The sequence below is a fragment of the Zingiber officinale genome, chromosome 8A, assembly GCF_018446385.1.
Source record: "Zingiber officinale cultivar Zhangliang chromosome 8A, Zo_v1.1, whole genome shotgun sequence".
Taxonomy (NCBI): domain Eukaryota; kingdom Viridiplantae; phylum Streptophyta; class Magnoliopsida; order Zingiberales; family Zingiberaceae; genus Zingiber; species Zingiber officinale.
Genome location: NC_056000.1, coordinates 107,594,218 through 107,621,617, shown reverse-complemented (window position 1 = coordinate 107,621,617; position 27,400 = coordinate 107,594,218). Strand labels below are relative to the sequence as shown.

At 37.7% G+C, this 27,400-nt stretch overlaps 2 long non-coding RNA genes across 2 annotated transcripts; both read left to right on the top strand.

Annotated features, from left to right (window-relative positions):
• Positions 1–24,258: 24,258 nt before the first annotated feature.
• Positions 24,259–25,818, top strand: LOC122009913. Its single transcript, XR_006119702.1, has 3 exons — positions 24,259–24,798; positions 24,886–24,993; positions 25,063–25,818. It is a non-coding gene; the product is annotated as an uncharacterized LOC122009913 (long non-coding RNA).
• A 26-nt stretch (positions 25,819–25,844) lies between these two features.
• On the top strand, positions 25,845–26,439 carry LOC122009914. Its single transcript, XR_006119703.1, has 2 exons — positions 25,845–26,009; positions 26,171–26,439. It is a non-coding gene; the product is annotated as an uncharacterized LOC122009914 (long non-coding RNA).
• Positions 26,440–27,400: the final 961 nt, after the last annotated feature.

Sequence of the window (27,400 nt, the reverse complement as noted above, 5' to 3'; positions counted from 1 at the left end):
TCAAATATTTCGTCTCTTTTATAGATGACTATTCGAGATATGAGTACTTTTACTTGATGTGCCGCAAGTATAAGTACTTTGTTCAAAGAGTACAAGGCTGATGTGGAGAAACGTCATGGTAAAAGTATCAACACACTACGGTCTGATCGTGGTAGAAAGTGCCTCTTAGGATAGTTTAGGAGTTACTTATCAGAGGCCGGGATTCAATCCCAACTGTCTACACCTGGTACACCCCAACAGAATGGTGTGGAAGAAAGAAGGTATAGGACTCTTATGGAAATGGTTAGATCAATGATGAGTTATTCAGAATAACCAAATTTATTTTGGGGATATACTCTGGAAACGATAGTGAACATAGTACCTTCTAAGTCAATACCCTCTACTCCCATAGAATTATGGAATGGGCGTAAGCCTAGTCTGAAGCATATTCAGATTTGGGGTAGTCCAGCACATCTGCTGAAGGAAGACATTGATAAGTTGGAATTACGAATAGGAGTTCACTTGTTTGTAGGTTATCCTAGAGAAACGAAAGGAGGTTTATAGTCCTAAAAATTAGAAGGTCATTGTTACCACCAATGCCCGATTTTTTAAAGATGACTATGTAATAAACACAAGCCCATGAGTAAAGCTATTCTTAAGGAAATAAGAGAGGACACGTCTAATCTAGTACCAACAGTACAAGATAAGATACCACAAGAAACTGCAACACGTGTCACAAATGATGCACAATTACAAACAGTGCCTCGTCATAGTGGGAGGGTTGTTAGGCAACATGATAGATTCATGTTTTGGGAGAGTCTTCAGATTTGATCCCTGGTGAACATGAACTTGATCCCCGAACATATGACAAAGCACTCCAAGATAAAGATGCAGTATCTTGGCAAAGAGCAATGAACTCTGAAATATAATCTATGTATTTTAATCAGGTTTGGGAGCTTATAGAACCACCAGATGGTGTAAAAGCCATTGGGTGTAAATGGGTCTACAAAAGAAAAAGAAGGACAGACGGGAAGGTGGAAACCTTCAAAGCAAGGTTTGTTGCGAAGGGGTATACTCAGAAAGAGGGAATCGATTATGAGAAAACTTTTTCGCCAGTAGATATGCTTAAGTCTATCCGGATACTCTTATCTATTGCTACTCATATGGATTATGATGTTTGGCAAATGGATGTCATGACAGCTTTCCTTAACGGAAGTCTTGAAAAAACATCCATATGAAGCAACCAGAAGGGTTTATTGAAAAAGGCAAAGATCATCTTATATGTAAGCTCAATCAGTCTATTTATGGACTAAAGCAAGCTTCAAGATCTTGAAACATCCGGTTTAATGAAGTAATCCAGTTTTATGAATTTATTCAATGTCCAGATGAGTCTTGTGTATACAAGAAGTGTGAATATACAAGAAGTGTGACGAAAACGTGGTAGTATTTCTTGTACTATACGTAGATGACATTTTGATAGTTGGCAACAATGTCAAAGTGTTGTCAGAAGTAAGGGTATGGTTGTCCAAGCAATTCGATATGAAGGACTTGGGAGAATGCGGACATATTCTTGGAATCAAAGTAAGGGATAGTAAGAAAAGAATATTGTGTTTATCCCAAGCTTCATATACTATCCTAGCTCGTTTTAGCATGCAAAACTTCAAGAAAGGTTTTCTATCTTTTCGGCATGGAGTATCTTTATCTAAAGAGATGTCTCCTAAGACATTAAAGGAGATAGAGGAAATGAAGGCAGTATCTTATGCTTCAGTTGAAGGAAGTCTAATGTATGCAATGCTATGTACGAGACCAGATATCTGTTTTGTCGTGGGCATGGTTAGCAGAGTAACCCAAGACAAGGACATTGGACTACTGTAAAACATATATTAAAGTACCTGAGAAGGACTAGAAATTATATACTGGTTTACCAAGCAGATAACTTGCTCCTTATGGGTTACACGGATTCGGATTTCCAATTAGATAGGGAAAATAGTAAGTCAACCTCGGGGTTTTGTGTTTACTTTAGGAAGTGAAGCCATAACAATGGAGGAGTGTTAAGCAAAAATGTGTTTCAGACTCCACTATGGAAGCTGAGTATGTGGCAGCCTCTGAGGCAGCCATAGAAGTTGTATGGCTCAGTAACTTCATGATGGACTTAGATGTGATTCCTGGTTTGCCCAAAAATTATTACAGTTTATTGTAATAATAAGTGGTGCAATAGCAAACTCGAAGGAACCACGAGCCCATAAGGCAAGTAAACACATAGATCACAAGTACCACCCAATACGAGACATCGTATAATGAGGAGAAGTTGTTGTCGCCTAGATTGCATCAGCAGATAACCTAGATCTTTTCACTAAGGCCCTTAAGGCAAGAGCTTTTGATGGGCATGTTGAAGGGATGGGAATCAGATGTATGGCAGCATAGTCTTTTAGTATAAGTGGGAGATTGTTAAGATGTATACTAAAAGTCTAGCTTTTTGTATAAACATTTATAAGAATCACATTGGTCAAAAGTCTACATTTATGATAAGTATAATTTTCCATTTAATTTATATTGTAGATAACATGGTGTAAGATAACACACATAAGATCATGTTATCAGTTCCTTATAAATTATAAATAGTAGCTCACAACCAAGATGGAATGGGGTAAACCATTGGAGTGGTTGTAGTGTAAATTGGTGTTAGTTTATCTTGACTATAAAATTACACTAGTACACTATGAGTGTATTGAGCAGAACCATTTGAGGTAGTTTCTTTTTATACTGGCTACATAAAAGAACAAAACCTCTGTTATTATAGAAGTGCGTACTTTTAATCATGATATAATAACAAGCACATATACTTGATATTTATTTCTTTAATTTATCAAAGGGTATGATTTAGTTCATTAAATCAATAGACCTGATAAGTTGGGACTTGATATTATTTATATGGTGTGTTGTTGATTATAAAATGAAACTATGTCCTAGTAATCTAGGTTGATGATGTCCCCTTGAGGAGCTCATAAGGATTGTCATGTAAACCCTGCAGGTAGACTTAGTCCGACATGACAATAAAGTTGAATGGTACTACTCTTGGAGCTAGATATTAATTAAGTGAGTTATCAGTAACTCATTTAATTAATGGACATTCGATATCTTAAACAAAGGGAGATTAATGCACTCATGATAAGAAGGTGCCCATAATGTAATTTGGGATTGGTGCAGTAGTTCAATAATAACTCTTTAGTGGTATGAGTTATTATTGATGAACTTGAGTTGGGTGTTCGGGGTGAACACAGGAAGTTCAAGCTCATCGGGAGACCAAAACTAATTTCTCCTCTCGGTCCCTGTTGTAGCCTCTATAATGCCTTGTATCCACAAAGTCCACTTCTTACCTAAGTAATGGGCCGGACACATCCTTGCTTGGAGCAAGGGGGCTGGCCAAGCATTATTTTAGAGCTCATGTAGTGACCGGCCAAACCATGCTTGGTGACCAAGCATGGGGCCGGCCATAGGTAAAGGAAAAAGGAAGTTTTGTTTAAAATAAAATTTTGTTAAAATCTTTCCTTTTTTGTAGTTATCTACAATGGTTAAAAGAGAGATTTTATTTTGTTAAAATCTTTTATTTTTTGTAGTTAAAAGAAAGATTTTAATTTCCTTTTATAGTCATCCTCATAGTTTTAAAAGAGAGTTTTAAAATTTTAAAATCTTTCTTTTTATAGCTATCTACAAAAGATTAAAGAGAGATTTTAATTTTGTTAAAATTTTTCCTTATTTGTAGTTATCTATAATGTTTAAAAGACATATTTTAATTTTTGATAAAACTTTCTCTTTTTGTAATCATGATTTAAAATGGAGAAGTTTTAATTAATCTTTCTTTTTTTATAGTTGTCTACATGGTTTTAAAGAGAGAGATTAATTTTAAAACATTACTTTATTGTCATGTATAATAGGAAATTTAGAAAAGAGAGATTTTAATTGTTGTTAAAATTTCTTTTTTTAAATGGGAGGCCACAAATAAGGAAGTTTTAACTATGTTTAAAACTTTCCTTTTTTTACCGTGACTAAGGATTTTAAAAGAGAGGTAGAGAGTGCTTCATGAGACACACAACCCTATTCTCTCCTCTCTTTTCCTTGGTGTGGTTGGCTCCCTTTCTTCTTCTCCTTACTTATGGTCGGCCCTCTCATCCCCTCATCTATCAAGGGTCGGTGACACAAGAGAGGTTCATCTTCATCTAGATCCGAGGACATACAAGGGACCTCTCTTCCTCACCTTTGGCAGGAGGCAATTTCATCCTTACTTTACTAAGGCCAACAGAAAAAGAGAGGAAGAAAGCTTGTGTTTGGTTACTTCGAGGAGAAGAAGAAGAGAAGGTAATTTCCTAATTTGACATCCCTTGGTGGCTCGAGAGTCTTGGAGGAGAAGAAGTGGTTCGAGTGGATTCCATCTTGGTAGATCATTGCCCACACAACATCAAAGATGAGGAGAGGAATACAACAGAAGATCAAGAGGTCTTTAGCTACAAAGGAAGGTATAACTAGTTATTTATTTCCGCATCATAACTAGTTCATGTTCTTTGTATAGATCTTGAAAAACCAAACACAAGATGCTATTGGTTTTAAGTTATCATTTTTGTTATCGATTTTATTTTTCGATTTCATTTTTCGATAATGTGCTTCTATTGAGTTCTCTATAGTTAAATCTAGTTTGTTGTAAGAAGTTAAATATCTGATTTCATTAAGAGGTTTTATCTAGGAAGTGATGGATGATCCCATACCCAAGAAGTCTTAGTGCCTTACTATGTTTAACCTGTAAGCCGATCTTTGAAATAAATATTCGATAACTTCTGTAATATGGTTTAACTTAAGAAGATCACATCGATTAAACTTAGAGTAAAAATGTTAAGTATCGTTTCCAATCCAAGTTTAACTTCTGAAGGACAATTTGGATTAATAATGTTAAGCATCATTTGCAATCCAAATTTAACTTCAGTAGAGCACATGGGTAGCTAGGATAGTTCTATGCTTGTATAAATTTTTGTACAGGGGAATTAGGATGATATTTCGAGTAGCAACCAACAGCTTAACCTTGTATATATCTTTTAACATATGAGCGATCAAATAGAGGTCAAACGAATATAAAGGTTCTTTATGAGCACCTGATCGGGCAAAGCCCGGGCGAGCCCAGAGAGGCTTAACCTCATATATATGTTTTAACATATGGTCAGCCATATAAAGGCCTAATGAACATAAAGGTTCGTTGTGAACACCCGATCAGCAAAGCCCAGGCGGACCTAGAGATACTTAACATTATATATATATCTTTTAATATATGATAGGTCTGACAAAGGCTGAATGAACATAAAGGTTCGTTGTGAACACCTGATCGGGTAAAACTCGGGCAGGCCCAAAGATGTTTAATCTTATATATATCTTGTAATATACGATCAGTCGGGCGAAGGCCTAACGAACCTAAAAGTTCTTTATGAACACCCGGGTGGGCAAAGCCTGGGCAGACCCAGAGATACTTAACTCTCTCTCTCTCTCTCTCTCTCTCTCTCTCTCTCTCTGTATATATATATATATATATATATATATATATATATATATATATATATATATATATATATATATATATATATATATAGTTGGTCGGGTAAAGCTCAAATGGACTTAAAGATATGTGGTCTTATAAAATTCTTAATATAAGATTAGCTGTACGAAATCCTATCAAACACGAGACTTCCCTTATACTCCCAGGCGGGTAAAGATCGAGTGGGCGTAAAAGCACTTACCCTTAGGAAACTCTACATATCCGCTCGGTCGAGCATAGGTCAACCAAAGTTTAAGTTATTTAATGTCACATTGCCCCTGAAATAAAGCTCTAACATACATAATCTACCATATAATTTCTTGAATAAAGCTTTGTCAAACTATGGGCACTAAATTAGTCCCTTAACATATCCCTGTAGTATTTAACATGTGATAGGGCAAATTAATACAATGGAAAGTAATATAGCCAGCTTAGGGATCGGCCAAGATACTATAACAAAATACAATGATAAGCAATATGTGTAGGTGCAGCGGAGACCGGCAAGAGGGGGGTGAATTGTTGTAAACAAAAAATAAAACTACCCTCCTCAGATTTCAACTCAGAACAAATGCAGTAGTAAAATAATAGAGACAGAAAATAAAAGCAGAAACAAAATTTTAACCTGGTTACAACCAAGAGGGTTGTTAATCCAGGGCAGTGAAAAGCGCACTAAGAAAATTCTCCTTTGCTGAAGGCAGAGAAGCCTTTTACACTCTAATTGCTCAGAACTACTGCTAAGAATTGCTTACAGAGTTGAATGTAGAAGTTGTTTCAAATTCCTAGTTCCAGGGGACTTTAAATAGCCTCTGGAAATCTGATCTCGAGGGTCCAAGGCGTCTCCAATAGGGGTCCAAGGCGCCTCCAAGAGGTGAGTGGATAAAACTTTATCCGCGGCTTGAAACGGTCACTTTGACCTGTTGAAGGCGCCTTCAACAAGGTTGAAGGCGCCTTCAACAAGGTTGAAGGCGCCTTCAAGCTGGAGGCGCCTCCAAGCCTGATGGAGGCGCCTCCAAGCTGGCAGCTCTAATTCCAACTTGGTTTCTTAAACTTCCGACGCTCCGTTTTGGGTGATTGTGGCCAACCGGAATAGGGCTCACCCGAACCCAATTCCCGACCTTCTCCTCGAGCAGCTTTCCGTCCCGGCTTAACGTCCCTCGAACGCCATGCACGCTCTTCACGCCCACCGGAGTACTCTTCTGCAGCTCTCTCGTCCTTCGGACGCACCGAGCCCGTCGGCTCCCTTCCCGTGTCATCCTTCTCGCTAGCTGCATCTTCCGCTCGACTTCCTATGCTCCTAAGCTCCTGCACACTCAGACACAGGGATCAAATACAGCAGGACCTAACCAACTTGGTTGATCACATCAAAATTACCACAGAGCCCAACAATATGGTCGACCTTTTGGACCGGCCAAAATATATTCAGCAAATAAACAACCAACAACCTTTTAACAGCCTAGCATAGTTATCATAGAATATTCTTTTGAAAACTCCTCGGGAGTTTATCTGGTTTATCATCGATGATTCATCTATAACAACATCTCTCGCCAACGACTTCAAAAAAATTTAAGTTATAAACGACAAAAAAAAGGTATATTTGTGGGTATAAAAAGATTCCTTGGAAGCTCTTCGAAGAATTACCTAACAAACTCAACGCATGAAGTTACCTCATGGTCACGGAGATCGTGGGAGGTGGTATAAAAAGGGGGGTCCTCTCAGTTGGTAAGATACGCAATTCTCACATCTAAGACATTCATAGGCACATCCACTACTGTTCTCTTTCTTCCACTTGCAAGAAAACTATCTTGACTTGAGCATCGGAGGGCCTTGTCAAAGACTCCTTTCCTGGTTTTTGGTCACTAACGCTTCTTTGGATCATTCGGTGGTGCGCAGGATCATTAAGAGCTTCATCCCAAATTGGAGGATCAACCGTTCGTCAACAAACCATCCACCTGAGCCAACGCGCCATCTCCTTAGCCTTCAAATAGGATGAATATATATGGTGAATACAAACATTGAGTTCTGGTTCATTAACTAAAAGGAGAAAGGAAGATAAAGCAAATCATAGTAAATTCAGAAACAAGCCGGGTGGATGATTCTGGAGTAATCTCTTGTGGTCAAGGAAGTGAGCGAAGGGATCAGAAGCTAGATAGCCACCCTCCTTTAGTGTAGCGCCCGCCCTTCCCCTACTGATAACAAGGGCGGCGCTATGCGAACATACATGCATGTGTGATCATTGCAATGGAAGAATTCTTAAATTTTTAAAACATACATAGAGAACAATATAATCATGTAAACATATTAAACATGCGAGCATGCTTAGCATTCATGTGTGTAACTTAATTTAATATTTAATCACTGAACATAACATAGAATTCAAGCATAGTTTAGTTACCCTAACATTCAAGTCATGATAAAAAAAAAGATCTTAGCAATTCTTTAACTAAACCAAGTGCCTATTAGTTCAAGATTCATGGAAATAATAAAAAGAGATAGTCAAGTAGCAAACGTTAAAAGCATCAAGAAGAAAAACAAGTTAACATGCAAAACTTAGAACATGCATAAGTCTTGAAACACAAAAACAGATCTCTTCTACCATGCCACTGCCACACACATCTTTACCCTTCCTGCTGCTCGCTTTAGTTTAGCCATTCTTTACCCTTTTCTGCAGTACAAGAAAATTTAAAACTATAAGCACATAGGCTTAGTAAGATCCTTTCCTACTCACAAAAGCCATAAATCATGAATTAAACATGGAGTAGTGATATATTCATTTAACCAACACCTAGATTTAACATTTCATGCTAGCATAAAGTAGTGTCATACTCATTTGGGCAAATCATAAACATAGCATATGAGAGCATAAGCATAAGGCGGTAGCATGTTCATCTAGGTATCATAGACATATCTCAAGAGAGCACCTTCCTGAAGCATAATAATCATATAGCATGAAATAAGTATATGTAAGATGTTCTTTTGAAAACATATATCATAATCATATAGCATGAAATAAGTGCAAGATGTTCTTTTGAAAACATATATCATATCATATAGCATGAAATAAGTATATGCAAGATGTTCTTTTGAAAACGTATATCATATAGGTACTTAAACATAAATCTCAACATGAGGGCCCGGCATTGTACCACATACATGAATTGTGCGCATCCCTAAATAAATCCGAGATAGCTAATCCCGAACCTACTAGGGAACTAGGCCCGTGCTTCGACCTAGGGGCAACTTAGGAGCCCATCCCATGGACCATTCTTAGGGTTTGGTACAAGTCATACAAAAGTAAAATAGCATATCATGTTTCTTATCATATCATGAAGAGTGCTCTTAGTCCCAACTTATAGGGAAGCAGGCATTTCATCATACATAAGCCTTGCATAAGCATAACATGGTGACATAAAGTTCACATATCACATAACATATCATGAAGAGTCATTATCATGCATAGTTGAGGTTTTGATCTTTCTACAAATCCTAACTCATATCTTGGCCGAAACTTACATGGGACATGATCTTAAATCTTAAGCAACTTTAAACAAGGAAAGCATCCTACTAACATCACATAATACATAGTATATCATGGAAGAAAACATAAGAAATTCTAGTTAGAGTTAAGCTTCCCTAAGCCCTTTCATTTCCTTCTTGGCCGAAACTTACAAGACATGCTACTAGGTTTTTTTTAAGCCACATTTAAGCATGGAACATCAAACTAATACCATATAATGCATAGCATAACATGGGAGGAAACATAAGCAAGTCTAGTTGGAATTAAACTTCCCTAATCCATTCCATTTCCTTCTTGGCCGAAACTTACAAAAGGTATAGTCCTAGGTTTTAAGCAACATAAAGCATGAAAACCTTAAACTAACATCATATAATGAATTACACACCATGAGGAATCATAAGCAAGCATAGTTTAGGTTTTAAAACTTTCTCTAATCCTTTTATTTCTTCTTGGCTGAAATCTAAAGGAGCATGGTTCTAAGTTTTTAAGCAACATAAAGCATGAAAACCTTAAACCAACATCATATAATGGATTACACACCATGAGGAATCATAAGCAAGCATAGTTTAGGTTTTAAAACTTTCTCTAATCCTTTTATTTCTTCTTGGCCGAAACCTAAAGGAGCATGGTTCTAAGTTTTTAAGCAACATAGAGCATGAAAACCTTAAACCAACGTCATATAATGGATTACACACCATGAGGAATCATAAGCAAGCATAGTTTAGGTTTTAAAACTTTCTCTAATCATTTTATTTCTTCTTGGCCGAAACCTAAAGGAGCATGGTTCTAAGTTTTTAAGCAACATAAAGCATGAAAACCTTAAACCAACATCATATAATGGATTACACACCATGAGAAATCATAAGCAAGCATAGTTTAGATTTTAAACTTTCTCTAATCCTTTTTTTTCTTCTTGGCCGAAACCTAAAGGAGCATGGTTCTAAGTTTTTTAAGCAACATAAAGCATGAACACCTTAAACCAACATCATATAATGGATTACACACCATGAGGAATCATAAGCAAGCATAGTTTAGGTTTAAAACTTTCTCTAATCCTTTTTTTTCTTCTTGGCCGAAACCTAAAGGAGCATGGTTCTAAGTTTTTAAGCAACATAAAGCATGAACACCTTAAACCAACCTCATATAATGGATTACACACCATGAAGAATCATAAGCAAGCATAGTTTAGATTTTAAACTTCCTCTAATCCTTTTATTTCTTCTTGGACGAAACCTAAAGGAGCATGGTTCTAAGTTTTTAAGTAACATAAAGCATGAACACCTTAAACCAACATCATATAATGGATTACACACCATGAGGAATCATAAGCAAGCATAGTTTAGGTTTAAAACTTTCTCTAATCCTTTTATTTCTTCTTGGCCAAAACCTAAAGGAGAATGGTTCTAAGTTTTTAAGCAACATGAAGCATGAAAACCTTAAACCAACATCATATAATGGATTACACACCATGAGGAATCATAAGCAAGTATAGTTTAGGTTTTAAACTTCCTCTAATCTTTTTATTTCTTCTTGGCCGAAACCTAAAGGAGCGTGGCTCTAAGTTTTTTAAGCAACATAAAGAAAAATAATGAGGAAAACTACTTGTACTACAGGTGAAGGGAATACTTACTTCCTCTTGCTTGATTTACTAAGAAAAGTACCCTTGGCGGAGGAGAAGAAGAAGACTTCCGCTTCTAGGACTCCCCTTTGTGTACCTTGCTTGTGAGAAGGATTAGGCCTTAAGGACTCTTCCTTGTGTAGTTTTCTTAGGGAGAAACCTTAAGTTTGTTTTCGGAAATGGGAGAGGGGAAACTTAGGATTTCGGTGGAGGAAGAAGAAGGAGAAGAAGGAAGGAGAAAACCAATTTTCCTTGCCCTCTTATTCCCTTTTATTCTAAATGAAAGGAGAAGGAAGAATGAACTTTTCTTTCCCTTATCTTTTTATTCCTATTTATTCTAAATAAAAGGAAGAGGGAAGAACACAACGTGTCATTCTCTTGCTTTCTCTCTTCATTCCTCTCACCTATTCTTGGTGAAAGAAGAAAAGTGTCCCCTTACCTTCCCTACCTTTAACCACAAATTCCATTTCCTTTCTAACAATACTTCCTCTTGGAGCTAATGGTTCTCCCATACCACATAAAGCTTTGTCACTTACTAAAAGGTTCAAGGTTCGAACCTTGGCCATGCTTCTTTTTTATTCTATTTTCTCTTATTAATTTTTTTTGAAAGAGTCCACATAAAGCCCATTCTAATCATGTAAAAATTTATATAAAATTATTTGAGACTTTATGGGTGTTACATTTAGTTGCTCCACCACGCCATCAGCTTCGAGAAGAAGGGATTTATTAATAGAGCCAGCAATGGTGCATTGAAGTCGTGTGATTGGAGGAGAGATTTCTTCCTTATTTTGAATTTCTCATCTCCCCCCACTTGGTAGGCTGCCAACTTGGCCTGGGCAGCTATTAATTTGACTGAGAGACCTACCAGCTTAGATTCTTTGGTAAATAATGTGGTCTGGGTGGTCACTAGGTCCGAGCACAGTGAATCTCGCTCAGCATTTTCAGCTGTCAACTCAGACTCTTTATTGGCTAGCTCGGTATCATATGTAACTTTTATCTCCTTTAGATGAGCGGAAAGGTGTTCAACCTCTATATTTTCTCGCCCAATTCCGCCTTCACTTTCACCCGAAAAGTTGTATCTAATCGGAGTTGGGCTTTAGAAGTTTCTAGGACGGTCTTTAATTTGGTTGCTTTCTCGAGCTCAATTTTTGCCAACCTTTGAGCTTCTTGAAACTGAGTCTCTAGCTCGCTCAACCAATCATGAGAGGGTACGGTAGCAGCCTCAAAAACACGCTACCTTAGGGATTCATTTTCTTGAGCTAGGACTGACAATTGCTGTGTGAGGCTCATCCCAGTCACCCATCTCTAGAAGACAAATAGCGTTAGAAATATACAACATGAGAAACAAAAAATAAAATCATATTACCTTCGTCAGTTCGTATGAGTACTCATTAGTTAGCTCCATGGGAGTAAGCTCGCTCAGCTAGTTTTCTACTACCTCCCATGCCTCTGTTAAGCGACCCCTTAGAAGTATTTGGTCAGTAATCAAGGGGGTAATCGATGAAGAAGTTATGGCTTGGGTGGATGGTAGATAAAGGGTTGTTGATAATTGATAAGACCTCCTTGGCATGACAGAGATGGAGACTGATGGGGTACTCGTACGAAGAGACACAAGAAGAGTAGGAGTCGAAGAGCTACCCAGCAGGGAAGTGACCTCCTATGCTTAAGTGGTTTCTAGCATTAGACTGACAGGAGGGAGCACAGACAAAGTCCACTCTAAAGATTGTGCTTGTTTCGCTTCTCAAACAGGTTCTTCATGGGCGGGTGATAAATGGAGGTAGTAGGGCACTTCAATGGAGGGTGTTCATCCTTTAGGGACTTAGGCATGGAGAAGCTTACGTCATTTGTGTCTCCTCTTTGGGACAGCTTCAGCTTTCATAGGGGAATCCTCAAACACCAAGAAAAGATCGGGAGATAACTCCCTAGAAGTAGTGGTCGCACTAGATTCAGTCGTCCGGTTGCCAGAGGCCTCGTTAGAAGGGATGATTGGCTGAGAAGCCCGCTCAACCAACAGTGCCCGCTCCTGAGCAAGGAGCTCTTCTTCTTCTAGGTTAATCTCGTCGGCAGCCAATGATTCAAAAATGGCTTCCACTACATAAAATGAGAAATATCTTAGTTAGTAATAATATAATGACCAAGTTACCAAGACTTACCAAAAGAGCAAGACTGCTTTGTCCTAGTGGGGCTCAGGCCAAACAAGTATAGTAGGTCTTCGTGTAGCCACTTATGGATTTTAAAGTATTGTCCACTCAGCTTAGTGTAATATAAAATGAAGGCTAGGTTGCGCTTATAGTTTTCAAGATCAGGAAGAGGAGAAAAGGAAGACTACCATTCAGTAGACCAAGTGGTGGGCTCAGACATCTCAATATAATGAAGAAGAAGCAAGATTTCCAGCACTTGTTCAAGGAAGACATGTCCTCAAAAAAAATTGACTTTGGGCGGGATTGAAAAAGGAAGATCCCCAGTTCTGATTTCTTAGGGTAAGAGAACAAATGGAGATTGTGAGGAGTTGGAGGAATGTCGTATAAGCGAAATAGGATGAACATGTCATACATAGCACGGAATGCATTCGAATTAAATTGTTGTAAAGGGATATTGAAATACCGACTCACCTCTGACATGAATGGAGGGATGGGGAAACGTAGATCAGTTGCTAACTCATCCTTAAAAAAAGTGATGTGGTCAATAGGAGGATGATGAGGACGAGCGTCCGGGGAAAGAATAACAATACGATAGCTTTTTGGGATCTCATACCAAGAGTGGCTGTAAGATATATTAGAATTATCAAAATCCTAGCAGGTAAGAGTATACCAAGGGCAAAGGATTCTTGAGCCATGAGAGAGAGTAAAACAAACAAAGAAAGAGCACTTACTAGATCACTTAGGGTGCAAAAGAGAAGAAGTTTGTAGAAGAGAAATCGCCAGAGAGAAAATCAGGGAAGACGAAAGGCAAAGTATTGGGAGTTTGTGTCGCTTAGGGTTTTTATAAAGTATAACTTAATTACCGTCGTTCGATCAAAATATTGGGCACATAGCGGATCATTGATCTGCAAGAGGAGAGATGTTGTCGGTCCGTATGAAGAAGCATGCTTCAGAGGTCATTTCAAAGAACAAGCGAAACCACGTGGCATTAACTCATAAATAGGCATTTATGATGGAGGTGACAACTGAATCATTCCACTACCAAAACACCTCTCCGTGCGTCCTTAGTATTCTCTTCTAAATAGCCAGCTACTAACAGGCAGTTTTTGAAAAAAATACTATTAAGTGCCCCAGGTGCAAATGAAAATGTAAATTTCCGGACGAACTTAGCAAAAGGGGCGAACGGACAAAAATCAAACTTGGGTCCAATCAGTTGACTACACCTCCTTCCACTAGACTTAAAGAGGAGGCTAGTGATATGGGATGTAACGAGCGGACCCAGAAGATGACATAGCGGTCAAAGTCAAGGTGATGTGGTGGTCAAAATTAAGATGACATGGTGGTCAAAGTCAATGGAAGAGAACATTCCCCACCTGGCTTTGATGTTCACCCAGCGCTAAGGCCCTCAGGTCCAGCCCAACCAAATTACAAGCCGTTTGGGAGAGGGTTGACCGACCTTAATCCAGTCGAACACAAGGGGTTTAGTGCTTTACTCTTGAATAAAAAGGATAATATGTCCGATCATTTAATAGCCGATCGGGTTTAAAGACGGTCGGCCTTATAGGTCGGTTGGAATGTCCGCCCCACCTCGCAATTGATCAACCATAGGTCTGATCGAGGGAATGGTCAAACTCCTTACTCTGTATGAGCCTCTCTACATACGCCCAGTCAACCCTATTATTGGTCATCCATATGGGTTTCCACACAATGATATGTCTGGCTAGTCATTCGATAATAGAATCGGACAAGTTTATATGGCTTCATACCCATCCCTTATATGAACAAAGATAAGTTTTCTTTACGGATCCGACCAAAATTCCAGGTACACTTTACCTACAAATTATTAAACGCTCGGTCAGACAAAAGGTTGGTCGGGCCTAAGGCACTTAGCTTCATATTGAAGCCCAAATGGATTTCCAACATGTATAGTTTATCATATGATTTCTTGAATGGATTTTCAGCACACCCAATGTGTCATATTATTTTTCGAACGGATCACTAATACTATGTAGTACATAACTGAGCAACTTAATGCATAAAGACGGTCGACCTTATAGATCAGTCGGGATATACTCAGTGGACAACATGAGCAAAGAGTCCTAAAAACTTGTCAGAATAACAACCACATGTCAGAGAATATTCTTTTAGAACATTTTTCAAGGATTATTGTGTCTCTCATCAATCGATCACTTATAACAACATGTTCCTTTAATGACCTCAGCAACAACATAAGTTATAAATGATACAAGAGGTATACATATAATTAAATGAAAGATTCATTGAGTAATTATTGAACATTACATAGGTTGTACACTTTTCCTTACCCAACAACCTTAGACAATATTCTTAGTCATCTCATGATTACGGAGGTTATGAAAGGTGGTATGTAAAGGGGGGTCCTCTCAGTTGGCAAGGTACATTCTCTAAACATCTGAAGCTTACTCTCGCACTTATGTTCTCTACTGTTCTTTATTCACCCGTTTGAAATTGTACTGACTTGAACGTCAGAGAGTCTTTGTCAGGAACTCCCCCTGTTTTCTAGACACTAAAGTTTTATTTGCTCGTCTAAGTATGCGCAGGATCAAAAGGAAGTCTCCTCGTGGAGTAAAAAATCTTCTCCCAATTAACAACTAAGCTACCATACTCAGCATGCTATCTCTTTAATTTTCAAATAGGATCAACAATAAATCCATCTAATCCAAATTTGTCATTCTCAACCAGGGCACTCACATGGAGTCCAACAAATGCTAAGCTAGTGGACTCCGCCCGTAATGAAATCAAGTTCTAGTATCTAGCACCAACTCCACACTCAACATGGGCCTTCATTCCTTACCCCGGGCTCCAATGCAACAGTAGAGATGGGACGGATAAACTCGAGTGTGAGGGTTCGATTGTCATGATGAGCATTATTAAATGCCCACGATGCACTAACTTCTTATGAATTAAGGTGTTGATCCGCTGTTACTTCTTGATTTAAGAGGTGACCGTCCCGCAGGCGTCCACCCAAGAATTAATTAACGTTTTCCCCTCGATTGGATCTAGTGATTAGCGCATAAGGTGTTGTCATCATAAGGTCTGGGGTTCGAATCTCGATAAAATCGAGATAAATGTCTCCCTTATGTGCTAGTCACTATTTCAAAGGCTAGCAGCCGTCCGTGATTTACCTCCTCCGTGTTAACCCTGGGACGAGTTAGCGAGGGCACTGAGGACGAACGTATTTACCTTTTACCACCCAGAATTAGTTAATGCCTTATAAAAAGAAAAAAAAATGGGCCTTCATCCCTCCAATAAAATAACTACGACATCTTGATTCATACATATTGCCCTTGACAATTGAGACCAAGCAAATGACCAACCTTGACACTTGATGAAATATCATCAAATATACATCTAATGTTTGGAGATATTTTTTGGTTGTAAATAAATTAAATATTCATTAAAAAAAACTTGGTGTTGGTTTAATAAAATTTATTTATATTTATTCAATAATAAAAAAATATAAAATAAATACGGTGATTCGTTGATCTTCATAAATAATTTATGAATAAAATTATTTATTAAAATATATAAAATTCAATTAAAATTTTATTTTAATTTGTAAAATATTACAATCTTAAATTATTCCTAATATGTTAAAAAATAATATATATTTCATATACTAGATAAATATTTTATTAAAATTGTAAAGACAACAATGTTAATTAGTAGCTGAGCATAGCTTGGGTTTGATAAGATTTTTAATAAATAAATTTAAACAACCTTATAAGAAAATAAATAAGTTTGACTCTAATTAAATTGAACTCATTTACACCAGGAGCATCCCAATCATGGGAGCTCTTCAAGAGCTCCCTGGCTACCCACATTACTGCCCATTACAACAAAAATAAAAATAAAAAAAATAAAAAAAACATGATTTCATCATAAATTTGTAACATATTTAGCTAAAAAACTAGTTTCGACGCAAATTAGCGGCCAAACTCATGACAAGATTATTTTAGTCGTAATATTAGCAACCAAAAAACATTTGTCGCTATATATGATGCTAAAAAATAATTTGTCACTAAATGTGTCGCTAATTTGTGATCAATAATGAATTCATCATAGAGTCTACGACGAATTATGAATTCGTCGTAGATTGGCAACGAAATATGAATTCGTCCACAAATTTAGGGATTGGGATTGCCAAATTCGATACAAAAATCATTTGCATCTCTACATTTGGCAATCCAACCAAGTTTCCTAGCCAAATTTGGTGACGAACCTAGGTTTTGTTGGCAAAATTGACCACGAACAAGATATTCGTTGATAATTTGGCGATGAAAATGATATTTGTCACCAATTTTGGTGATGAAAATGACTTTCATTGCCAAATTTGGCGATGCAATTGGGTTTTCGTTGCCAAAAATTGGCAATCCAATTAGGTTTCCTTGCCAAATTTTACGATGAAACCTGCTTTTGTCATCAATTTTTGTCGTCAAAATTGACGATCCAACTAGGTTTCCTCGCCAAATTTGGCGATGAACAGGATTTTCGTAGCCAATTTGGTGATAAAAATAGGTTTCGTCACCAAATTTGGTGATCCAACCAGGTTTCCTAGTCAAATTTGGTGGCGAACTTGGGTTTCGTCGCCAAATTTGGCGACGAACAAGATATTATCGCCAATTTGGTGGGTGACAAAAATGATATTCATCGTCAAATTTGGCAACGAAATCGGGTTTTCATCGCCAATTTTGATGATCCAACTGGATTTCCTCACCAAATTTGGCGGCAAACTAGATTTTTGTTGCCAATTTGGCGACAAAAACATGTTTCCTTGCCAAATTTGCCAATTCCAAGCTTCCTAGCCAAATTTGACAACGAACAAGATATTCGTCGCTAATTTGGCAATGAAAACGATATTTATCGCCAAATTTGATTATGAAATCGAGTTTTCATTGAATATTATTTTTGTCGCCAAATTAGCAACAAATATCTAATTCGTCGTCGAAGTGGACAACAAACATGATTTTGTCGCCAAATTTAACGATCCAACCAAGTTTTCTAGCCAAATTTGGCAATGAACCTAGGTTTCGTCACCAAAATTGGTGATGAACAAGATATTGGTCACCAATTTGGTGATGGAAACAATATTCATTGCCAATGTTGATGACAAAAAATGGCTTTCGTCCAAATTTGACTACGAACAAGATTTTTGTCACCAAATTAGCGACAAAAATGGGTTTTGTCACCAAATTTTAGCAACGAAAATAAGTTTCGTCACAAAAAAAAACTAAATCCCAAACACCTGTCCCCCTAAGCCCCGATCCCTAATTTCACTTCCCACTCCCTAGCGACGGCGATGATGATGAACGCCCTCTCCCCTCTCTTTTCCCCGAATCAACGACGATGACTGGCCTTCACCGGCCACAGCTACCCTTGCCCAGCCGCTGTTAGCCCGGCTGGCCACGGCTGGTTGTCGTCGCCAGTCGTTGCTGGGCGTGGAAGTTTAACTAAAGCCCCCGTCTTCTTTATCTTGGTGCAAAAAGTCAATTCGCTCGCCCCAGCGTCCCCGTCAACCTATTCCAGAACCAATACGGAGGAAGTAAATTACGGGTGACTACTAACCTTTGGAATAGTACGCATGAGAGGAATATTTACCTTGACTATGTCGAAATTTGAACCAAACCTCATGATGACAATATTTTATATGTTAGCTATTAAATTGTCTCGAGGGGACTAGCGGAGTGACTTCTTTATCTTAACCCTATTTGAGGTGGCTACACTTGGATTAAAAGAACCCTAGAGAATAATATTTGACATTTAATGCTGATCATGTTTTTGCTGTAGTTTAGAAATTAATAATTCAGGATTGTCAATTATCTTCTTGACCTCCCATTAATTCGATTTCCTGCTTATTCAAATAGTTTGTTGTTAAGATGTAATGATTACTTAGAATCCCGAGCCTTTTCTCATGTATCAATACATTATTATCATTGTTTATAGCGTAATTGATATTGTTCTCGTAATTAAGAGAATGAATAGTAAAAGATTAAAAGTTTATTATGTGCCACCATTTAAGTGTCTTCTATATTTGTTTTGCTTATGCAGTCGGCCAACATCTATACGGGAAAGAGGCAAGTTCGTAATGAAGAGCTATTATCCTATCTGAAAATTAGAGAGATGATGTGTGGGGTAGGTAGCTATGCGGTTAATTAAGAAAATATTATAAATGGGAAGAAAAAGGGACTTCTTCTTCGTGTACACCGAAAAGAGCAGATAAAATGTCAGCGTCAAAATTAGGGAAAGAGTCTCTGGCGTGAGTTCTCCGATGCTCAAGTTAGTACGGTGTTCAAGCAGGAAAATGGAGAGATGAACAGTAAATGTGTGGCGTAAGTAAGATTATCGTAAGACGTGTATCTGGCCAATGGAAAGGACCCCCCCCTTTATATATAACCTCTCATAACCTCCGCAGTCATGAGGTGGCAGAGACTGTAGAATATCAGAGGTTATCGGGTAAGAGAAGACTTACAACCTGGGAGATGTACTACCACCGTCCGAGAAAGCTTTCATTACTCATATGTGCACCTCTTTTGTAACTTACACCATTAATAAGACAGTTAAAGGAATATGCTGTCATAATATATCAGCTGATAGAAAGTGTAAAGTTACCTTCGAAGAAGGTTCCAGTGAATGCTCATATTATAATAGAGGAATATTCTCTGACAAACAGTTGTTACTCTGGCAGGTTGTTGTGATTCTCTAACCATATTGTCTGTTGAGTGTATCTCGACTGAATTTTTAAACCAGTTGACTATATAGTCATCCTTTCCTTAAACCGCTCAATTATGCACTAGGTGATGCTAGGGATATGTTCTTGAAGTAATATGAAACTAAGTCCCCTAAGTCCGGACGGTTCTATAACCGACCAGCTATATACCGGGATACTTGTCTCTGAGAAATGGGGAACTGAATCTAGACAGATTCGATCGGTACTTTAAGCTGATCATCCATATAATTGAATACTTGCTTTTGTAATGAGAACCTGAGATCTGGAAGTTCGACCGAGTTTATAAGGAGAATTGCTTTATACTTTTATCTTCTGTATGTATATACGATGGGCATGCTGAGCTATATAAACCTAACTGAAGTTATTATTGACCAGCTATATAAAGGAAGACTGCATATGAGAAAATCCATAGGATTGACCGATAGTGGGGTAAATTGGTCATATGTTAAAAGACTTGTATTTAGTATGAGCATGTTCAGTACAAGGAGATGAGCATGCTCAGTTTATAAGGAGAATTGCTTTGTACTTTTATCTTTCATATGTATAAGCAATGGGCATGCTGAGCTGTATAAACCTAACCGAAGTTATTATCGACCGGCAATATGAAAGAGGATTGACATGTGAGATAGGATCGACCGGTAGTGGGGTCGACCGGTCATATGTTGAAAGACTTGTCATCAGAGTGAGAAGCTAGATCCTCTTACTCTGGTCGGGCATATGATTGACCGACTCTATAGTAGGTCAGACATCTCCTAAACTTGATCGGTTATCAAATGATCATATATAATAGATGTCTTAATACATGAATGAAGTACTAGGTCTCCTAGGTTCGACTGGCTCATAGACCGGTTGTCCTCGTACTAAAGGTCTTAGCGCTAGGTGAAGAGCAAAGTCTTGTGGAGATTGACACGGTGACTGCCACATCTTCTTGATTTTAATTATCATGTCACCTTGACCTTGACTACAATTTCCATAATATCCCGTATCAAACTTCATGTTCGAGATTATGATATAACTTTATCAAGTAATACTCCCCGACCATTTCAATATCAAGTCTATGAGAATGATGACATGGATGAGGTATTCTGTAGATTAGATATATTTGTGAGAATTACTGTACAATACATATATTTCACCAATGATTTGTGCAATTATACTTTTAGTTTTATTCTAGATATGACTTGTTTTTTACTGGCTTCCTCGGCTTATTTGAAAGCCTGCAGTTGTGTTTGAATAAATGGGTACTGGGTCAATTGTGAGCAAAGTTATGTTTTCCTGAATAATATGTAACGTCTGAACTTTGGGGTTGTTCGATATGTTCTTATTAATTTGATCTTTATTTTTGTACCTCATTAATGAAGGTTCAAATTTGGTAAATATATTTCAAAATCTGCTTGGTAATTTTTTTTTTAAATTACCCATGAAATGAATATCAACCAATAAGCAAATTGAAAATTGCTACTAACAGACAATATGGAGAATATGCAGTTAGAGGGTACATTTAGACACTCGTAATTAAAGACAAACCATACTTTAGTATCACAGTCAAAGTTTCAACAATGTAACTTGTGTTCATGTACTTTTGTGTGACCATACTTGTATTATCATTCGAACAACAAATAGGTCGCTCTAGCTCAAAAGTTTCAGTGAAAACAATTGCTGTCTTATTCATGTAACTTTGTTCCGCTCAAACTGCAGGATGTATACTTGGATGAAGGATCCAGTGGAGTCGTCATTTCTTCTTTGAGGCTTGGCGGTGATAACCCGAGGTAGATATTTTTTAAACTTTCCCTTAATTTTTTTAAAGCATGACTCCAAATTGACTTCTCCCTCTGTGTATACTGCAGTTGTCTTTTCACCAACTCCGACTGGTTCACTTTTGAGGATGAAAGTACCATGGATCCTATGAGTACTACAACATGCACCTGATAAGATGGACGATGCTAATCTAAATGAGACATTAAGTGGTGGTGACAGATGAGCTTGAGAAGGCAGGGATGCCGGACACAAGTATTTAGACTCAGATTTCATTTCCCAAGGCTTCTAGTGTGAAGACTGGTCAAATAATGGAAAGGATGGAATTAGTGAGATTTGAATACTTAGATAATTGAAGTAGTGGAAGGGATGGAGTTAATAGGATAATGGAAGATGGAAGTAGTAGGGTTGGTGGGAGATCCAATCTTTACTCCCATCATTATAAATAACTTCACACCTATTGAAGGGAAGGTTTGACCATAAGAGAAGACAGAATCTTGGCAGATTCATTTTGGAAAAGGAAGAAGAGGTCCCGCCGTAATAACTTCTAAGGAATGAATAAGTGGACTTATTATATAAATTCTGGATTTTTTGAAAGTAATAATTTTTATTCTCTGAAAATTAATTTATTTCACTTCTAAATATTTCTTATTACTGATTACCGTTATTTCCATTGAGCAATAGACTAATTGCGAACTAAATGATAGGAATACGTATTTTGAACATGTCCAACTTCTGACTTCTGTAATATTTCTGATCACCTCTCCTTTAGGAGGGATAATTCTATAGGGATAATATTAGTTAAGCCATGAAGAACATAATTTAATTTAAGTACATATGTAAAAATCTGTGTCTAGATCTTTTTTTTTTGTTATTTTTACTATTGCTTCGCAAGAATTTTAGTATTTATATTTTATACCCCGCTTGCTGAGTGATTCCCAAATCACTCACCCCCTTATAATCCATTTCAATTAGAGACAAAAGTGGTATTGAGAATGAGATAAAGGATAGAGAGAAAGTCGAGTTTTGGGGATGGTGAATCAACTCCAATTACAGACATGAGAACTAGAATTCTGCTATAATTATGAGTTTCTTAATTTAATTAGGGAATGTAATTTAATTCGTCGAACAGTGAAAGTATTGTACTTTTTAAGTTGGGAATGTAAAAAATAACTTTATATGGTAATTACTAAACTACCGAGGCTAGTTGTTTTCGAACTTTGAGTTGAAAACAAGTCCGATGTCAATCCCCAGTCAGCCCCCGGTCATGGGGGTGACATTTAAGTAGTATTAGAGCCAAGTTCTTTTTCCCTAATCGAGTAGAGCTTCTGCTGAGAAGAAAAAAACTCCAACCTAAAATGACCTAATCTGATGTCGTAATTCAACCGAGTTAGATTGGCCAATTGAAATATACTAAGGTAAAATTTTGGAATTTTATTTTTATGTGTACAATTTTGGATTTTTATGTGTATGATTCCTATTTCTATTTTATTTATTTTTAATTAATTAATTATTTTTTTTCTTACTTCTTTTCTATTCTCACTAGTTTGAGTTTTATCCATTTCTGTTCATGCACGTTAATTAGATTTTATTCATTTTATGTTCTTCCTTATCTAGTGGTACATTAACGAGTTTAAAGTTTAACCATTATCCAGTGTGTCATGGGATGTTAACATTGTGATATATATATATATATATATATATATATATGGGATATATTGAACATTCGAACCATTGGCCAACCTAGGCGGAGACATTACCTTGACATGGGGTGTAGGATAATGGCCAATGCAACCACGCGATGTAACTAGACAGTTAGATAGAGAGGTCGAGGAACTAAAAATGGCCTTAGCGTATGAACGACGGGAGAAGATTGAATTGTAGGGATTAGCAAACCACCTCCGAGCAGATATAAGACAACTTGCCTTTTATCACCACGTCGCGGAGAAACAACTCAAAGACCCACTAGAAGAATTGTGAGAAGCCCAAGACATAATTGGAGGACTCACCGCTCAAAAAAAAAATCACTATTGAAGCAAAAATAAATCCTGCAACAACAGATAGATCATATCCAACAAGAATACAATGGGTACTACAATCAAATGGAAAACCAGGTGGTAGAACTGCAAGGCGAAATAAAACTCCTCGGTAATCAAAATACGATCTTACTTGAAGCTATTGAGCAACAACAAGGAGAAGACAATAATGGAAAAGAGGAAGAGGGCCTTGAAAAGGACCCTATGGAAGATAAGGAGTTAGGAGATGGAGAAATAATAGACTAGGCAACAGATAACTAGGATTTAGAATAGAGTGCTTATGTTATGTGGTTATTCATTAAAATCATTTAAAATGATTTTCTCTACTCTGTCCTAGCATTAAGTTACACATTCCAACAACTATCCTTAAAATATCATGATCTTGTAGGAAATGACACCACGAGCAAATCATAACTCATGCTACACTTTTCCTCGAGAAAATAACAACGAAGCAGGTGGTAGTGAACAACCACCACCAAGATCACCAAACGACAACGAAACAAGTGGTAGTGAACAACCGCCACTCAGAGCACAAGGCTTAAGTCGTGAGAACATAGTGGCTATAGCAACAATAGTGGTGACTATACGTCAAGGGTTTGTAAATCCAACCCCTAACTAACCACCACCATGAGCCCATCAACCCAATGGGACTAAATGTAAAATATCGTAACAAAATAATAATAATAATATAATAAGGTTTAATGGACGAATAACCTTAACGAAATTTTTCAAAATTTTTAAAAAAATTTTGAGAATTTTTCAGAGCTCGTATGATGTATTTTGAGGGGACGAATTTGTAGGCTTGGAAAAAATCTGTTTGAAATACCATTTATATGAGAATTTATTTATCAAATAACCTAAGTAAATGTATACATTAAAACATAGGTTTCTTTTTTTTTATTTCCCCGATTCATTCCTCCTTCGCCCGAATCACCGCCGCCCTCTCCCTCTCACGACGACTCCTCCTCCCGATTTCCCCATCTCCTTCCCTGATCGTCCTCTGCCCCCATCGAGCATCGGCGCTAGCACTCTTCACAGTCGCAACACCACCTCCTCTCCCTTCTCTCCGCGTCTCCTCCAACCACCACGAGCCGACGCTAGGTCACCGCCGCTTTGTTCCATCTCCTTCTCCGATCCTGTCGTCGTGCCCTAAATCCACTGTCGGTCGTCGAATCCAAGCGGAGCAGCAGCAATTTGGTCAAGGAGGTTCATCACTTCTTCCTCTCCACCAGATCTTGATTCCTTGTCTTCGTCAGCATAGGTCTGCAGCCGATCCTTTGAGAGGGATGGACCATCCATCTCCTTCTCTGTTTTCCCGATCCTCCCATTCCACCGCCAGTTCCTTCTTCATCCATCTCTTCAGTCATCTTCTGTTTACTCTCCAGTAAAGGGGAAGCGACCGACACCAATTTAGGTAAGACATATTCAGTATTTGGAATGGTGAAGACCTCAATTCCATTTTATAATTGGGATGTCTGAGTTGAATTGTTTAGTTGATCAGTGTAGCTCCGACCACTATTTTCCGACAGTAGCTACACCTAGCTCTGCCCATAGGTTCTGGCAACAAATTGCTCTAGCCAAGAGTTAACAGCGGAGCATCCAGATTTAGGTGAGTAATTGAAGCTGATTGATTATTTGGATGTATGATAGGATTTCTACTCTGCCCTTTGAATTACAGGACTTTGTTACGGGACAAGCGTCATGACATGGGATTTATTTGACACGCGCTATATTTGAGGCGGGTACCTTTGACTTATCTCTTTTGATATTGTCATTATAATATGTGTAGTAATTTATAGCTATTAGTAATGGTTGTGTTTTTAGCCACCATTGGTATGTCACTACTTGATACCTATAGTATGCCTTTGTTTGTTATTATCTGTTATGCATTTAGACTTATATTCTTTTGTTCTTACCATGTGTACTTATGATCATATAAATAGTGACATACATTGTCTTACTGTGTACATGACTAGTTACTAGACATACTTGACATGTGTACCTAGTTTCATGATACTTAGATCCTTGTTAGATTTCTTTACCTTTTGATATATATTATGAAGGTGTCAGAATTTACATGTTGTAGTGTCATGCACCATCTTGCATGATTGCATGCTGAGTGATTGTCGGTTCCATTGTTGTTGAGCACATCGTCAGTTACATGATCTACACACACAACCACTCATGGGTTAGTGGTAAATCAGGCAGGGTGTGTGCAATTTTCTCTGTCAGGGCTCCGTTGGTTCGCTCATGGGTAGCGATGATTGCAGCGTGTAGTGGGAAGAGATCTCTCCCCTTGACCATGATACAAGGAGATGAGAGCTTAGGCTCCCCCACTATGTTTGGGGTAGGAGGATAGGTATACTTCGACAGCATCCTGTCCACTTCGTCATTCAGGAGTAGTGATGGCAAAATGCACAGTTGTCATAGCTCTACCCACTCTGTCTCACCATCATGTGTGATGACGGATTGACGTCAAGGGTGACCATGTCATTTGCATCATATGCATGGATTACATTTATTACTTGTGATTGTTGCATTTCTATGATTGCATATGATTGGCATGCATACAGGAGACATGATGGGTTTGGTTTGACGACCTTTATGTCAGGATAGGAGGCCCAGGTGAGTACAGTTATTCTCCTGTCTTTCAGTTTTGCATTCCAATTATTATTTAGGAGATTGTACTGCATGATTATTACTGTTGGTTATATTTTACTATGCATGTCAGCTCGATACCCGCTGAGTCGTTGAACTCACACCGTTGCTTTATTTTTCTATTTCAGGTTGAAGTCATAAGAAGGTTCCAGTCGCTAGTCCCCACTAGGAGTCGAGATGGTTATCTATTTTCGGACTTGTGTTTCCTTGTTAGTGAACTACATTCTTGTGATGTGTGTGTTTTGCACTCTTGGATTTTATATCGTGATTCGGGTATGCTACCCATGTTTTCCGTTGCGAAGGTTTTTCGTTGTAGTGGTGTAGGTTTTTATTAAACTGCATGATTGTGATTGTCAATCGGAGGCTGTACTATATAAACTGCGTGGATGTTTGTTTATTTTATTGTATATGTTCCGACCATGTTGGCTGAGAATTGAGGGGCCCTGAGAGCTTGTAGATAAGTTTCAGATTGTTACCCGTACAAAGGAGATATTGCTGGAATTTCCTCTGATAGGGACTCCCCCGGGGCGGGACACTAAACACCATTATAAGTACCTTCAGAGGGCAAGAGTTTCGAGCTTCGATGGGAACTTAGACCCAGAGGTGGGGCAAAACTGGTTGAAGGAGATAAAGAATCATCTCCGATTGCTAGAGGTTCCCCAAGAAATTAAACTAGAGGTGGTAACTGTTAGAGTACATACTAAAAGTTTAGCTTTTGTATAAACATTTATTTAGAAATAAATGATCACAATGGTCAAATACCTATATTTATTTATTAAGTGTAGTTGTTCAATTAATTTATATTGTAGATAACATGGTGTGTGGTGTCATACACAGAAGATCATGTTATCAGTTTTTTATAAATTATAAACAGTTGCTCACGACTAAGATGGAAAGAAACAAACCATTGGAATAGTCGTAGTGTAATTAGGTATTAGTTTATCTTGATTAATAAATTACATTAGTACATTCTAAGTGTATTGAGTAGGACCATTTTAGGTAAGTTTTTTTATACTGACTTGATAAAAGAACTATACCTTAGTTATTATGGAAGTGTGTACTCTTAATCCTAATATAATAACAAACACATATATTTAATATTTATTTCTTTAATTTATCAATGAGTGAGATTTAGTTCACTAAATCAATAGGCCCGATAAGTTGGGAAATGATATTACTTATAGTGTGTGTTGTTGATTATAGAAGGAAACTGTGTCCTAGTAATCTAGGTTGAGAATGACCCCAAGAGGAGCTCATAAGGATTGTCATGTTAAACCCTACAGGTGGACTTAGTCCGACATGACGATGAGGTTGAGTGGTACTACTCTTGCACTAATATATTAATAAAGTGAGTTGTT